Source organism: Mastomys coucha, unplaced genomic scaffold (genome assembly GCF_008632895.1).
Source record: "Mastomys coucha isolate ucsf_1 unplaced genomic scaffold, UCSF_Mcou_1 pScaffold11, whole genome shotgun sequence".
NCBI lineage: Eukaryota > Metazoa > Chordata > Mammalia > Rodentia > Muridae > Mastomys > Mastomys coucha.
In genome coordinates, this window is record NW_022196893.1 from 15,237,921 (window position 1) to 15,253,393 (window position 15,473).

The window sequence follows — 15,473 nt, forward strand, 5'->3', positions numbered from 1 at the left end:
CCAAGGGAAAGGACAAGCTTGACTAACATACAAATGTCACCAAAGCTCAGTACCAAGTCCGGATGGTGGCATGGCTCCTCCAGCCCCAGGGAGGACTTCCCTAGCCCTGGGGGAGAGTCCTCTGAGCCCTGCCCGCCTTTCCATTTCCTCTAGAGCCCTAAGCTGCTTAATTGCTCTGTACTTGGCCTCCCACCCTGGCCCTCCTGGGAGGAAGAACAGAGATTAAGGCTTTTGAGAACATTTAGGAAAGGATTTCCATGTGGAAACCCACAGGGTTGGCTCTGAAAAATGCACTGCGAGGAAAAAGTGCCTCCGAGATGCCCACGTCCCTCGGGGCTCCTTACACTATATAGACTCAGGCAGAGAAGGTGAGGCCTCCAGAGGCTGTCTGGGTCTCCAGATGCCCAGCCCGGTCTCCTGGCTTGAGAGGCCCTACGAGGCGGGGCTGCCCCACTTCTGTCTCTCTGTATGGAGGAGGGGGTTGGAGGGTGCTAATCTAAGAGCTGCTGGGCTTGAGCAAGAGGCACCCACCTCAGCCTGCTGGTCAGTTTCCAGCCCCTGCAAAGTCCCAGTCCATTGGCTGATGTTGAGGCTGTCATTCACACTGGGGTGAACCCAGGTCCTGCTGTCTTGGAGTCACAGAAGTACAACCCCCTACAGGAAGTCTGCTCTTACTTCAACTGGCCCCTTAGCCCAGACCCCATCTCTTCCTGACATCAATTACTTCCCTGCTAGGTTCTCCTCCCTCTGCTGGCCACTGAGACAGGAGGCAAATGAACTCAGACCGCACTCTACCTCCCATGGTGAATCAGCATCCACGGCCTGTGAGGCCTTCTGTGGAATGCATACCACTGGCTCCCTCTGAGACGTACACTTGTGGATCCCAGTACTTTGAGGATAGACCAGACCCTGGCTTTGGCGCTCAGCACATTGAAATGGAAGTCACTGTCCAAGGGATGGGGGTGGGTGGTTCCTGGTGTCCAAAGCTGGACTTGAGAGGGCTCATTCCTGGGTTCCTCAGTCAGGCCTGAAGGGTCCTAGGGTAGTGCCTGACTGTAGGGTCTAAGTAAGGGGTCTTAGCTTAGGGTTCCAAGACCTGTGGGAATCCTGGCCCATTAGGATCCCAGCCTCAGATCCTCAAGCATCTCCAGGACAGTGGCATGATGTCATCCTCAGGGCCAGCTGCGTACACTTCAGCCTGTGGCCCAGCAGATCTTGCCCATGGTAAGTGACCCTGTGGCTAAGTCTGACTGTGACCCAGCCTTCAAAAGTCTCAATGATTTTCAGCTCCATGGTTCAACTGAGTGCTTAGCCTTTATTTGGGTCTGGCCTTGGAGGAGTCTACCAGGATTGTCATCCCTGGTCGAGAGAGAGGGTCACTGTTAGATGCCCCGATCTGGGACATGCAGAATGTGTGGCTCTATAGGATCCCAGCCTCAGATCATCAGGCATCTCCAGGACAGTGGCATGATGCCATCCTCAGGGCCAGCTGCGTACACTTCAGCCTGTGGCCCAGCAGATCCTGCTCACGGTAAGTGATCCTGTGGCTAAGTCTGACTGTGACCCAGCCTTCAAAGGTCTCAATGGTTTTCAGCTCCATGGTTCAACTGAGTGCTTAGCCCTCATCTGGGTCTGCCCTAAGCGAAGTCTACCAGAATTCTCATTCCTGGTAGGGAGAGAGGGTCACTGTTAGATGCCCTAATCTGGGACACGCAGAAAAGTGACATCTGCTGGATTTCACAACCCTGGAGAGGGACAGGGACTGAAAGAGGTCTGTCCTGCCTCTGAGGACTATGACAGCCCTAGAGGTAGCTGTCTTATGTCGGCTGGGTCACCACAGAACATGATCTGCTCTGCACACAACTCTATTACCTTGGCTAATGTCCACACTAACCCAATACCCACAGACCAGTTCATCAGAGAGGAAGCAAAGGCTCAGAGAGGTAGAGTGAACTGCCCAATCTTACACAGCCACTCAGTCCAGAGACAGGAGGCAAAGAGCATTCTACCTCCAAGTGCCAAAACCATGGGGGCTCAAAAGCACAAGGCATAGGCTTCTCTGAGATTTCTCCCTGTGTGTCCCAGCGCTTTGAAAAAACTGTCAAGTACCTAAGATGGTAGCTCTGCCACCAACAGTAAGACCTTTGAGAGTGACTGAGGTTTGTCAGGGTCCAGGACCACGGTCAGCACACATGCACCAGCAGGGCCCACCCTCTCTGTGGGTCAGCTGGGGACTGCTGCTCTAAGAGCTCAGGGTTATTTTTAAACACTGAATTTGGCGAGGCTGGGAGGGGAGGAAGAAGGGCATGTGAAGAGAAACAGACCTTGATGAGACAGATGAGACCCCACCGCCAAGAATGGATCTGTTTTCCCATCAGCAGGGCTCGACAGGGCAAGGGCATGCTCAGCAAGGGATAGCGAGACCTGAGGGAGATACTGGAGAGTCTCATCAATCGCCAGGACACTCAGTAACTTCCGTGGCTCCCTGCTGTCTGTCTTTAGTCCTGGTGCCATTCTGCCAGGCAGGAGCAGGGTATCCTTGTGACCTTGAGGGTCAGGGTCAGCCAGACTCGTGGATAGAGTCCTCAAGATCAGCCACTCTCCCTGGACCTGCTTTCTGGCTCTGCCATCTCTTGTAAGCACATCTCTGGTGAGTAGGAGAGCCACCTTCAGTCTTATGTGCCCTAGAGCAAAGGTAGAAACTGTGCAAACTCACTCACAGGATCACTGTGCAAACTCACGGGATCCCTGTGCAAACTCACGGGATCACTGTGCAAACTCACGGGATCACTGTGCAAACTCACGGGATCCCTGCGCAAACTCACGGGATCACCGCGCAAACTCACAGGATCACTGCGCAAACTCACGGGATCACTGAGCAAACTCGCGGGATCACTGCGCAAACTCACGGGATCACTGCGCAAACTCACGGGATCACTACGCAAACTCACAGGATCACTACGCAAACTCACGGGATCACTGCGCAAACTCACGGGATCACTGTGCAAACTCACGGGATCACTGCGCAAACTCACGGGATCACTACGCAAACTCACGGGATCACTACGCAAACTCATGGGATCACTGCGCAAACTCACGGGATCACTGCGCAAACTCACGGGATCACTGTGCAAACTCACGGGATCACTACGCAAACTCACAGGATCACTGTGCCCCCTCACGACTCTTCCCGTAGCATCAAGCCCTTACACACAGCTGCGGCCACTCTCCTTGCCTGAAGCACTCAGTATGAGTGCCACCCACCAACAGAGCTCCCAGGCTGCCATGGTCCCCATTCTACAGAGCACACCAGACTACTCACTTTAGAAATCAAGGCCTTGCCCCATACCGAGGCCTTGGCTCTGCCTAACCACCCATACCACCTGCTGCATAGATTTCTATCTTCAGGGCCTGTGGCTCCCTTGAACCTTGACAGTTGTTACCTCCCAACCCCAGGCCACCCTCTCGACCCGGCAGCCAGGGCTAGCGGCTCCAAGGGTGGAGCCCACTTGCAGGTTCCTTCCTGATTCACCCCTCAAGAGCTTCCCAAAATGGTGCCTACCCTAATTGTCCAGACGCTTACTCTGGGCAGGTCCGGGCAGGGGCTGTGTTGCTCATGAGGTTTGTGTCTTGTCTTCAGAGTGAAGGGGTCGGGGCTTGCTTCTCTGCAGACAGGAGCCACAAGGACAAGTCCCCAGTCAACTCCAGTCCCCAAAGCAAATGAAGAAGCCAAGAGCTGTAGGGAGGATGGACTGCTCTGCATTCTGGGTTCCAAGTGCCCTCAGGGAGATCCAGAGTCTTGCCTGTGTCCTTCTGAACCATCTGGGATGTCCCTCTCAGATCTGCCTATGTGGCACAGGTCAATGCCATCTTGCCTCTGAAGCAGCCTTGATATCCTATAAACAGCTGATAAGCTGCCACAGGGAGTCTAGCAAACCTGATAAACAAGGTCCCATGGCCATGGATGAAGGACCCGGTGGGGACAAGCATTAAAGCAGTCATGTGATAAGCTAGTGATTGAACTTGGGCCGCACCAATAGCGGTAGTGACATTAGTGTTCACATAAATAATTCCACCAGGCCAAGGCCCTCCGAGGTCTCCAAGGTCTCCCTGTGAATAGCAGTGCTATGGCCAGATGTAAACAAGGGAACAGAGGAGCCACAAACAGGGGATCAGAGGTGACAGATGACAGGACCAATCTGTTAGGACAGGGCTCAGCATCTTCCCCTCACCTTGGCTCACCATCCTTGTCTGTGCCAGAGACTGTATGCATGTGGAGGGAATAACAGGCCAGGAGACAAGTGTCAAGCCTGCGTCTGTACGCCAGAAGCTGGGATGTGAGGCTGAAGAACCAGCTGACGGAGATGGGCCCATGTGCATTCAGACATACACACCAAGAAAACGCATATGCCCTCAGGTCTGCTTGGCATATATACAACTCAAGAAGCATGCACTCATGCATGCACCCACCGACCCACAACCCAGAGGTGTGTGTATGTATACCCCACGCTCAAAAGCCCGCTCACAGCCTTGTGTATATGCGTCACCAGGGGCAGTTGTCACTCAAATTCCCAGCAGTCAGTCTGACGTCAGGTGCATGTGTTTTGGTTTTTAGGACAACACGGACTTGGGACTTGGGACAAATCACCAAGTGCTTGAAGGCAGATCAAAGCGTGTGCCTCTGATCTGTTTCAGATAGTAGGAAGGGAAACGGTGCCTTCCCTCACAGTGTTAGCCAGAGTATGGATGGGGGAAGAGGCGGGAGAGGTGACCTATCCAGCTGCCACCAGGACACATGGTCCGCAGTGGGAGGGGCGGGCCATCCCCTCATACCCTAGGACAGCTACTGTGTGCCTATCCCTGTTGGCGCCAGCCCAGTTCACCCTGTTCAGATCAGTTTGCTTTGGCTCTTTGTCTTGTGAGGCAGCTAGTGTGGTTTATAGTAGGCATCTTACAAACCCATGGTAAGCTGGCTGAGGTCATCCTTTTCTCCCCTAACCCCAGACAGGGCTATCCTTGGAACTCACACTGTAGACCAGGCTAGCCTTGAACTTGTAGAGATCCTCTGCCCCTGCCCCTGCCCCTGCCCCTGCCCCTGCCTCCCAAGTGCTGGGATTAGGGGTGTGCACCACCATCCAGCCCAATCTCCTTTTATAAGACCCACAATTCAGAGCTCAGAGAGGTCTAGGGATGTGCCAGAGCTGTATGGTGGTCCACCATAAAAGCTGATCTGAGGCTGTCAGCCCCAACTACAGAGAGATTCACACTGGATTCGGGGTGTGGATGTCTCTCTGTACAGATACTTTGGCACTGAACTAGCTAGGCAAGGTGGAGAACTTGCTTCACTGGTCTGTTTCCTGGTGTGTGACTGGACCCATGCCACCCACCTCGAGGACCACAGTGAGGCTAGACAGAAGAGCTGTAGCTAGGAGGGCTGTGGACGCATCGGCCATGGCTCTGAGCTCACGGGTGGGACGGCTCCCAAAGGCAACGATTAGGTCCTGAGAGGTTCCTTGCCCTTTAACAAACGTGTGACAACCACGCAGGATGCCACTCCAGCTCTCCCTCCCCGGCTCTGCTCGGCTTTTCCTGGCAGTCTTCCAGATTCTTAACACCACTTATATATTTTGCACACAGTAGGCACTAAACATCCCCCTAGCCCCGCAGAGTAGGAACCCTGCTGACACTCTGCTTGGACATTGGCAAAGCGTTAGAAACTTCAACATAGGAAAAAAAAAGAGAGACCAAACAGGCATGGTGAGAGTGACTAGTTCCTTCTGCCTGCCAAACCCCGTGGCTTGGAGAGATGGGCCAGGCATAGGGCTCAGAGCCCCAGTGTGTATGAAGCCATCTTCTCCGGGATCCCCTGTCAGGTGAGGGAGAGGAGAAGGCTTGGAACACTTGGGTCTAACGGGGGAAGAATGTAGCGTTACTGCCTCTGGTCTGCCTAGGCCCTCCCTTCCAGAGAAGAGCTCATCCCCATTTAAGGCTCCCTTCTCTCAGTGACTGCTCGCCACCTCACAGCCACCTCACAGCCAACCAGGCTCTAGAGGGTTCAAGTTCTGAGCCCAAGCAGGGCTGTCCCCTTCCAGAGGCTCCCCACGCTCCACCCATCAGCCATTCTGTGCATGCCGCTTGAGAGATGTTTAAGGCAGGTCCCCACGGCCATCCCATTTCATAGGAGAGGCAACTAAGGCGTGAGGAAGTAGACAGTGCAGCAACAGGTAGTAACTGTGGCTTTCCAGGCCTGCTAAAGGCCCCTGGTGCCCTTCTCTTTTGGGGCCACCACCAGCTCCCCACTGTGCCTCAGTATCTCTCTACTCCAGGTAAAAGAAGATTCTGAGATAATCCTTGGCCTTTCCACTTGGCCTCTGCCTCAGGCCTCCCAGCAATCGGATGTTTAGAGAAGGGGGTTGAGCATCAGGAACCCCAGGCTCTCGGGAAGAGGTGTGGCTTGAGGGATGTCCCTTTAAAAGATAGGCAGGAGGAAAGGTGGGCACACCCACTGCCTATTGGAGCATGGTCTAGCTTCTCTCCCAAGACCTCCTAGGTGTTAGGATCCTTCACCAGGGAAAGGAGCTAAGCCTGTTTCCTCTCATGGGTTGTTGGGTCAGCCTACCCATCCTAAGGGATATAAGAAGGACTAAGGAGGAGATGAGGCAATGATTGACTGATTCATTCATTAATTCACTCCTTCACACAGTGTGAGACTAGCCTGGGAACCACAGATCTACAGGGGAGCTAAACAGGAATCCTGATGGCAGAGGAAGGGCCCAGACTGGTAGGTGGAAATCCCTAGAAGCTGAGGTCTGATCAGTAAGCCTGCCAGAGTCAGACCAGAGATGACTCAGTCTGTATGCGAGGGCACACAGCCAGCAGTGAGCCCAGTTGTGCAAAGGTCCTGAAGTGGATATGGCCCACTGACCCCTGGGGACATGATTTGCCCCCACTGTGTTGGCCTACTGAGAGGGCATAGAGGAACAGAAAGCCATCCTTGGATACTGGGTAGGAGGGGACCACATGGACCAGTGCATGTGTCTGATCCCTTCTTCCTGCCTCCCCCAGCACCCCCCCCCCATGCCATCACCATGTTGGGCTGGTCCACAGAACATCCAACTTACCCCACCTCAGACCTTTAGCTTTCAGCAGACACCAGGCCCTGGTCTCTTAGCTGGCTCTCTCTTCCCAGCCACCCTTCATGCTAGGCTCTTGCCACTAGGGCATTGAGGTAGAGAGAGGCTCAGCACAAGCTCAAAGTCACAAAGCAAGGTGTGGCAGAGTGAGGACCTAGACAAGCCATGAGCTGTCCATGCTTCCCTTGGGGCTTTATCCACAAACACCCAGGCTCCCACTAATGACCCCAACTGTCTTTACATTCTTCTGGAAACTTCCATATGACTTTCCCTATTTGCAGAGTTCTATAAGGCAGGGGTCCAGAAACAACTGCGTAAACTGGCTGCGATCCCCCTGCAGTCTCTCTCCTGGCTCTCCAGTCACCATCAGCCCTAAACCCCAACAAAGGCAAGTGGCTGGGTCAAGCCTTGTATAGGCAAAAGGAGCTTCCAGTCTGCCAACCTGCCACCCCACCCACCTTGCGTGTGCTGGAAGGACTCCATCTGCTCCCAGGGATGCAGAGTCTAGGAACATGTCACTGGTGACCCCTTATCATACTCTACATAGGCCAGACTCTGGGCTCACAGTCTCACGGGGCTCTATCGGCTCCTGGTGAGAGTCAGTTCTCAGATGAGCAGCCCTGTGACATGTCCCAGCTGTGCTGGGCTTCTGAGGCCTTTTAGCTGTGAAGCCCCTGGGTCTGGGCTTAGAGGAGACAGGTAGGAGTTAGGGCGCCATTGTGCGGACCCCTCCTGTACCCTCACTATCCTGAAGCAAACAGGAAAAGTGTTAAGGTTCAGCATCAGCGACAAGGACAGATGCCTCCAAACTCCAGAGAGATGTCAGGGACCCCAGGCAGTCGGTCATCACTGGTTGACTCCATCTTGGCTTGGCCCCTCCCTATCCCAATTCCATGACTATCGTCTCTCACCTTCCAGCCCATTTCCAGGGTAAAGGTCATGTCCTGCTGGTCCACGGAGCATTCAACCTACCTCAAGCCTGCAGCTCTAGCATGTACCAGGCTCTGGTCTCTCACCTAGCTCTCTCTTCCCATCACCTTCCATTCTAGACCCTTGCTATAAGGACACTGAGGAACAGAGAGGGTCAGCGCAAGCCCAAAGTCACACAGCAAGGGCATAGCCAGGCCTGAGGGGCTTGAATATGTCCTCTGCAGGGAGAGCCACTCTTCCCTGTTCTTTGAGATACTTCAGGCTAGACACAACCCTGGACCCTGTATCCCAGTTTTCACATTAATCCTGTTCCTGCCTGACCCCCCTCAAAACATCTCTCCCAGCGGATCTGTGTGGCTCAGCACCACCCCCACCCCCACCCCCGCCTGCCCTGGGCTGGCATTCCTACAGCAGGCTGCACTGCAGCTTCTGGGTGGTATCAGGAGCCAGGCCATAAAGGAGGCCAGCTCCCTGTACTCCCTCCCGCTGCCCCTGGAATCCATCCTCCTGAGCCAGGCCAGAGATAAACCTTTTTTTATCCATTCTGGCAGGCAGCACACATGGGTCTGTGTGCCCTTATCTAGCCATAATCCAGATGGACCGTGGCAGCCCAGAGGACTGGGTGCCATGTAGGGCACCCATGTGACAACCTTGTGGTAGGGGCTGGCAGGTTACATCATCCTTAAGGCCAGTGGTGCTGTGCTGATCCTCAGCATACAAGAGGGAGCACAGAGGGTGTGGGGGTGGGGGTGTACCCAATTAGCTTGTGACCAAGCTGAGACCCTAACCTATGTGGCTGACAAGGAGCAGGAAGGGCTCTGAGCTTGGAGTCTGAATGCAGGTTCAAGTCTCAGCTCTGGCACTTCTTAGCTATCCTGCTCTGGGTGAGTCCCTTTGCCTTTCTGAACTTGAGCCACCTGGCTGCTTTTGTCACTGTCTTCTGAGGACCATAGTGGTACAAAGTTGATACCTCATTAGGATCTTCTTCTTCCCCCTTCTTCGGAGCCACACAGAAACCAGTTGCGTGCCAGCAGCTCAAAGAGCCCCAGGAGGGGCCTGTCAGGGAGGTTCACTGTATCCCATCCTGGGTCCTTCCCCCTCTACCCACCCAGACACTAGGTATGGCTAACGCCCTTCTTGGCTGAGCAGGGGCCCCACTGGTTCAGGGGCACCAAGTTCTAAAATGGTCTCACAGTGGCACTGTTTGTAAGAAAGAGACCTAGAAATAGCCCAAAGGCCAAAAGAGCAAAATATGTCTCAAGATGGCCAAATGCAGGCGCCTCCTCAAAGCAAAGAATGGTCACATTGAACATGCCAGGCCACCCCAGCCGTGCAAAGCCAGAGGAGTTGTTGACATTCCCCAAACTGAATTCAGATCGACACTCTTTTACAAGGCTGAAGAGAGCTCTAAAATGTATAGCTACTAGATGGATCAAAATACATCCGGCTGTGACAAGGCCCCCAAGGGGAGAATGGAGGACTCTGTGGGACACACAGCGCCTGGCAGCTGGCCCTGGTGAAGACAGACAGGAATATTTGCTCTGTCACTGACCAACAACAAACGGGTAACTATCAAGGCCACCAGACGGATTTAGGCAGGAAAGAGCTAGAAGCCCGGGGCAGCAACAGATCTAATTCCATGGTCTAGGTTCTTCAAATAAAATATAGAGCAATAGGGAAAATCCCTACATAAAAACCAAAAAGGGGGGTTGGGGAGACGGCTCAGTGGGTAAAGAGCTTTGTCACGCACATGAGCACAGGGACCTGATTTTGGATCCCCAGCACTGTGTGAGAAGTCAAGTGCAGTAGCAGGTGCCTGTCACCCTGATGCTGAGGAGGGAGAGATGTGGCGACCCCCGGAGCCCAACAGACAGTGCAGCTGAATTGGTGAGCACCAGGCCGAGTTAGCAAGTGACACCCCCACTGTCATCCCAGACTCAAAACGTAAGATGGAAAATACCAACGTGGAACTCTGGCCTACACAGGCATGCATGCACGCGCGGCACACACATGCACACACACACATGTGTATACTCAAGCTTAAAAATAAAATATAAATGTTGTGTTTCCTGGAGGCCGGACTCAGACGCTCTCATCCCAAGAAGGACTTGTGATCTCCCGCCTCCTTCAAGGGAGCCCTGGAACCCTGTCCTTTGGGAAACTCTTTGGTCAGAGACTCCATGTCTGGGTTTGCACATTTATCAACCAGAGCCAACAGTAACAAATGCCTTCTTCATATCTCAGTGCTTTGGTCTAACATGGGGGATCCCACTCTCAGAGCCCAGGTTACCTCCTATGTGGCCCTACCGAATGGCCAAGGAACGCTTGGCCTCTTTGGAGCTCACTCTTTCCTCTGTAAATAGTCCCTCTCAGCTCAGGGGAAGGGAGAAGCCTGTGTTCCGGTCTTCTTGGCCTTCCAAGAATTCACAGCTCACGGGGGTGGATACCTGGACAGACGCTGTGAGCAGAAATCCAGTTCTGCAGATTGTTAGAAGAAAGGAGAAAATAGCCCTTATTGGTGTCAGATCACATGCCTTGCCCACATCCCTAGGGGGTCCACACAGGTCATTCTAAGACTTGCCTGAAGGGGGCCCTATTCCTAGCAGAGGACTTTGTTTGGCTCCAGACTGGCAAGAGATGAGAGTAGCTGGCAAGTTGGCTGGCTGGTGCTCTGGGGCAAGGGAATCGTGCCATGGATGCCAAAGAACATGGTTTACCAGCTTAAGACGTTAGGCAAATGAGGAACCTCTTGAAGCCTCTGTGTTCCCATCTGTCTAATGGGACGGTGCCTGGGTACCATAATTTAATGTCCACGCACTGAAGAGTTTTCTCTTGCTTGGCACTGTTGGGAGGTAGAAGTCAGCTAAGAAGTAGGGTCTAAGAAGTGGGGACATTTGTGAAAGGGCTGCTGAGGCTCCAGTCCTTCTGGCTTTTGTTCCAGTCAGAAGGTAAAGGAATTTCCTGTACCATGCATCCCTCCCATGATGCTCTGCCTTACCAGGCCCAAAGCAAAAAGACCACTGATGGGCTGATGGTTCCAAATGATGAGGACAAACAACCTTTCCTTGTTTTAAGTTTATTGTCTCAGGTGTTTTGTTGCAGTATGGACAGCAGCAGATCCCCAGAAATGGCTGATCACAGTACCTGGAGTGTGACTGTTGCAGATAATGGGGGATGGGTCAGGAAGGCAACATCACTGTTCCTAGACCTGCTCTAGTTCCAACATGGATGGTCTAATCAGAGGCTGGGCGACTTCCTGTAGAGGGTTGGTCACCTAGGTCTCTGTCAGTGCTGTAGTCAAGAAGTGGCTGTAGACAAAACTAGTGAAAGGCAGATGCTGTGTTCAAAAAAGCTTTATTAACATAAACCATCCGCCCAAGTTTGCAAGCCCCCAGCCCACCCCTGCCTGGCAAGTCCTCCTCTCCTGGGAGCTGGTAGGAAGTGTAGGCTCTGGGTTGTTCCATTCTGTCTGGGAACCTGGCTACTTGCTAACACTTTCCCTTGTCTGCAGAGTTAAGTTGTCCTAGGCTGGAGTACCCTTGGGGGGCCACACTGAATCCAGAGAGAGACAGGGAGTATGGGGAGGAATGACAATGCCAACCATAACAAACCAAGTCACCAAGGCAGCTAATTGACAGTGGCTGCTGTTCCAACCAGAGGCTTGTCATCACTGATAAAGTGAAGTTGCCTCTAGGCCAATCAACTTCAAATTTATGCAAATAGGACCGCCGCAGAGACACAGAGCCCCTCTCTCTAACAGTCACAGTCAGGCTCTTAGCTGGCCTGGAGGACTGTGGCCACTCACACATCTGCCCCCAACCTGGTAGGTGACTGGAATTAATGCGCCCCCATGCACACTCCCCAAAAGTGGCACCAAAACAGTCACCATGAGCCAGGCAAGACTTGAATGCTCCTCTCCATGGTGGCAATGGCTCCAGGAATGACCTATGACATGGGCACAGGCCTCAGTGGGCCAGGTCTACCTGTTCTCATTAACTGTCATTCAGGATGGTGTCTCAGAGGCATGGCTGGGCTCAGAGAGTACCGGGCACTTCCCCTCTGGAAGGAGTGTAAGGGGTAGCTCTTGATCCCCTTGGTGAGCACATGTAAGCTCTTACTGTCCCAGATCTGAGCAGGCAAAAGTCTCTCCCTGCTGGCTTGCAACCTTGCAGTCCCTAGTGCATCAAAGCCCTCAAAAGAATTCCTCACCAGTCCAACCCCCCAAACTCCTCTATCTCGGATTGCTACCTCGCTGATCTGCCTTTCACCCCAGGATGAGTTACTGGACTGAGGGGGGTGGGGGCTGTAGAGAAGGTAAAGGACCCCCCCCAATTATGCCCTCCAGCTAAGACCCAGGTGACCTGCCTGAGCCTATCACATGGGGCCCTCGTGCCTCCTTACCCAGACATGGCTGGAGTCACTGGTTCTACTTGAGAGCTTCCCTCTGGACCAGACCAAACTTCTGATTGTCTCACCTAGAAGTGAGAGATACCTGGCTCCCAAGGGTTTTCTTCTCCTGCCTGGGCCTCCTCCCAGGTCAGATCCCAGGACTCCTGCCTGTAGGTTCCTTCTTCTGCCCCCTCACACCAGCTATGTACTCCTCCTTAACTATCTTCTCAATCCCAACCCCCGCACCAGCAGTGGAGAGGAGAGGTCTAATCGCACCGGGGTGAGAACATCAACACCGCATCCCTCTGAGGGCACTGGGCCTGCCTCTCCCACCACTGCCCAAGATGCCAAGAGAGGCGGTGGAAGGGCCATTCAGCAACCTGCACAACTTTGGGGGCACTCACCTTGAAGAGAGCTCGTCTTGGGGGAATGCCTGGGGAGTTTATTTGCAGGAGGGGGACTCACCTTAGGAAAACATCTTAGAGGCCACGCCTGTTAGCTTTTCATCAACTTTACACAAGCTAGAGTTATCTGGGAACATCAGCTAAGTTGAGAGAAGGCTTCCACCAGGTTGGCCTGTGGGCATGTCTATGGTGAATTTTCTGGGATGGTGATTGATGTGGGAGCTCACAGTGTGCAGTACCTTCCCTAGGCAGGAGTCTTAGGCTGTATAAGAAAGCAGGATGAGGGCTGCAGAGATGGCTCAGCAGTTAAGAACACTGACTGCTCTTCCAGAGGTCCTGGGTTCAATTCCCAGCAACCACACAGTGGCTCACAACCATTAGAAATAGGATCCGAAGCCCTCTTCTGGTGTGTCTAAAGATAGCAACAGTGTACTCATATACATTAAATGAATAAATACATTTAAAAAAGGAAGGAAGGAAGGAAGGAAGGAAGGAAGGAAGGAAGGAAAGAAGGAAGGAAGGAAAGGAAGAAAACCGGATGAGCAAGCCATGAGGAATAAGCCAATAAGCAGTTGCTATATGGCCTCTGCTTTCGGTCCTGTGTTCCAGGTTCCTTCCCTCAGTGATGGAGTGTGACTTGGGGTGTGTGAGCTAAAAAAAAAAAAAAAAAAAAAAAAAAAGCATTTTTTTCTTCGTGTTGGTTTAGTGTCATGTTTTATCCCAGCAATAGATAGAAGCTCACTAATCAAACTAAGATAGAAGCTCACCCTGGAGGCTCACCCAGGGTGGGGACCTGGGGGCAGAGCCCTATTATGTACACTCAGAGGGAAAGGTGTCCCCCTGGCCCAACCTAGGAAGTTTGTCCTTCCTTCCTTCCTTCCTTCCTTCCTTCCTTCCTTTCTTTCTTCCGAATTTTTTTTAAAGATTTATTTATTTATTATATGTAAGTACACTGTAGCTGTCTGTCTTCAGACACCCCAGAGGATGGCATCAGATCTCATTACAGATGGTTGTGAGCCACCATGTGGTTGCTGGGAATTGAACTCAGGACCTCTGGAAGAGCAGTCAGTGCTCTTAACCACTGGGTGCTCTCTCCAGGCCCCAAGTTTATCCTTTCCCAACTGGAAAGTGTCTAGCTATGGAGAGGAAATTGCCGTGTCTTGTGGCCTCCGTTGATGTTTGGGTAAATAACAAGCATTTTGGAAGTCTAATTAGCTTCAGTTTCAGGTGGGGGCAGGGGACTGTGGGCTCAGAACTTCCCTTCCTCCAGGGAGGTAAGATCAGAGGCTTTTGTGAAAGAGCTTGGTCTGCAAAAACCCAAGGAGAATCAGCAGCGGGAGGGGATCTGGGGTAGGGGCATGCCCACAGAGGAGGACCACAGCTCCAGCCACAGGGGGCAAAGCCAAGAAGATCTGGGAGGAAGGACCCTGCACATATGACTTAGTCTTTAGGGTGTCAATTCTAGCCTGATGGGGGGACTTGAGGGAAGACTTTGATCTCAGAGTTGTTCCTCTCCCTGCCGGGCCTCTGTGTGTGCTCAAGGAAAGCAATGAGTAGCCTGGGGCCACTCGTGAGCCTCAGAGGAGGCCTCAGGCCTGATCTGAGGACAGTGACACTTTCAGGACCCTGTGGCAAATCACATGTGGCAGACTGGAACTGGAGCCACATCTCAGAGTCTGGGCATGGGATGTCTCTACACTGCCCCTAGCAAGTCCAGCCCCCATCCATGTGATACCTGAGTGGCTCGGGATGGGAACTCAGATACTCAGGGGCCAAAAGCTTCCTGTCCTCAGACATTAATCCTACTGCCTTCTGGAGAAATGCCTCCTTGTCCCAGAGACTAGAATCCATAGAGTCGGGCAGAGGTTTAACTGCTTCCAGTGGGACCAGTTAACAGTAGAAACAGGAGGGAAAGTCTGCCCTGAGCACCTACTATGTGCCCAACTCCACAAACCTTGGCCCTTTAAATATTTGAAAGTAGGGCCCTGTTCTCAGTTTTCAGAAGAGAAAAGAACTAAGCCTAGAGAAGACAGCCTTGCTTGCCTAAGATCACACAGCGACTGAGCTCCTAGGACTTAGACCTAAGCTTGTCTGATCTCCACAGTCCAGAATTTTCTGAGCCTTCACTCTTGGCTTTGGGCTTTAGGAAAAAAAAGATGGGGTTTAGGGAAGAATAACTTAGTCCCTATGTCTCAAAACCAACCAGCTTTGGTGACCAGGAGTCCCTTCCCATCCCTGCAACCAAAGAAAGAGCAGAAACATTTGAACCACTAGTGTTCCCAATGCCCATATAGACAGCTGCAGACAGCAGCTCCATGCATCCCTTGAGACCCCTTGGCGGGGGGCACTCAGGTCACCAGGGAAGTGTCAACATTCTGGCTCTTTATTCGGTCACTTTAATTGGGGCTCAGATTCCAGCTATAGGGCAATAAGGAATGGGATGCCCCACATGACTGGGGGTGGGGTGGGGGAGGGTGGTCATAGACACGGAGGCTCTAAACCTTCAAGACCTACCTCCTGGCACCAGAGATGAGGCACTGGAGGCTCACGGGGCTTCATGGCCACCCCCTATCAGGAACAGTGTGACCTCAAGCAGACCCTTGAATCAAAGCTTCAT

General features: G+C 52.8%; 1 protein-coding gene across 5 annotated transcripts in view; it reads right to left on the bottom strand.

Moving 5' to 3' along the window:
* The window catches only part of Shisal1 (shisa like 1), a 68,286-nt gene that overhangs the window by 43,878 nt on the left and 8,935 nt on the right, over nucleotides 1-15,473 (bottom strand). For 3 of the 5 annotated variants that reach the window (XM_031351418.1, XM_031351426.1, XM_031351434.1), the window contains exon 1: nucleotides 7,122-7,219. The exons of 1 other annotated variant lie outside the window; for it this stretch is intronic. The gene's annotated coding sequence lies outside the window, so the exon portion shown is untranslated. Of the gene's footprint in view, nucleotides 1-7,121; nucleotides 7,220-15,473 lie in introns of those variants that run through there. One more of the 5 variants, XM_031351451.1, reaches the window with a different exon arrangement.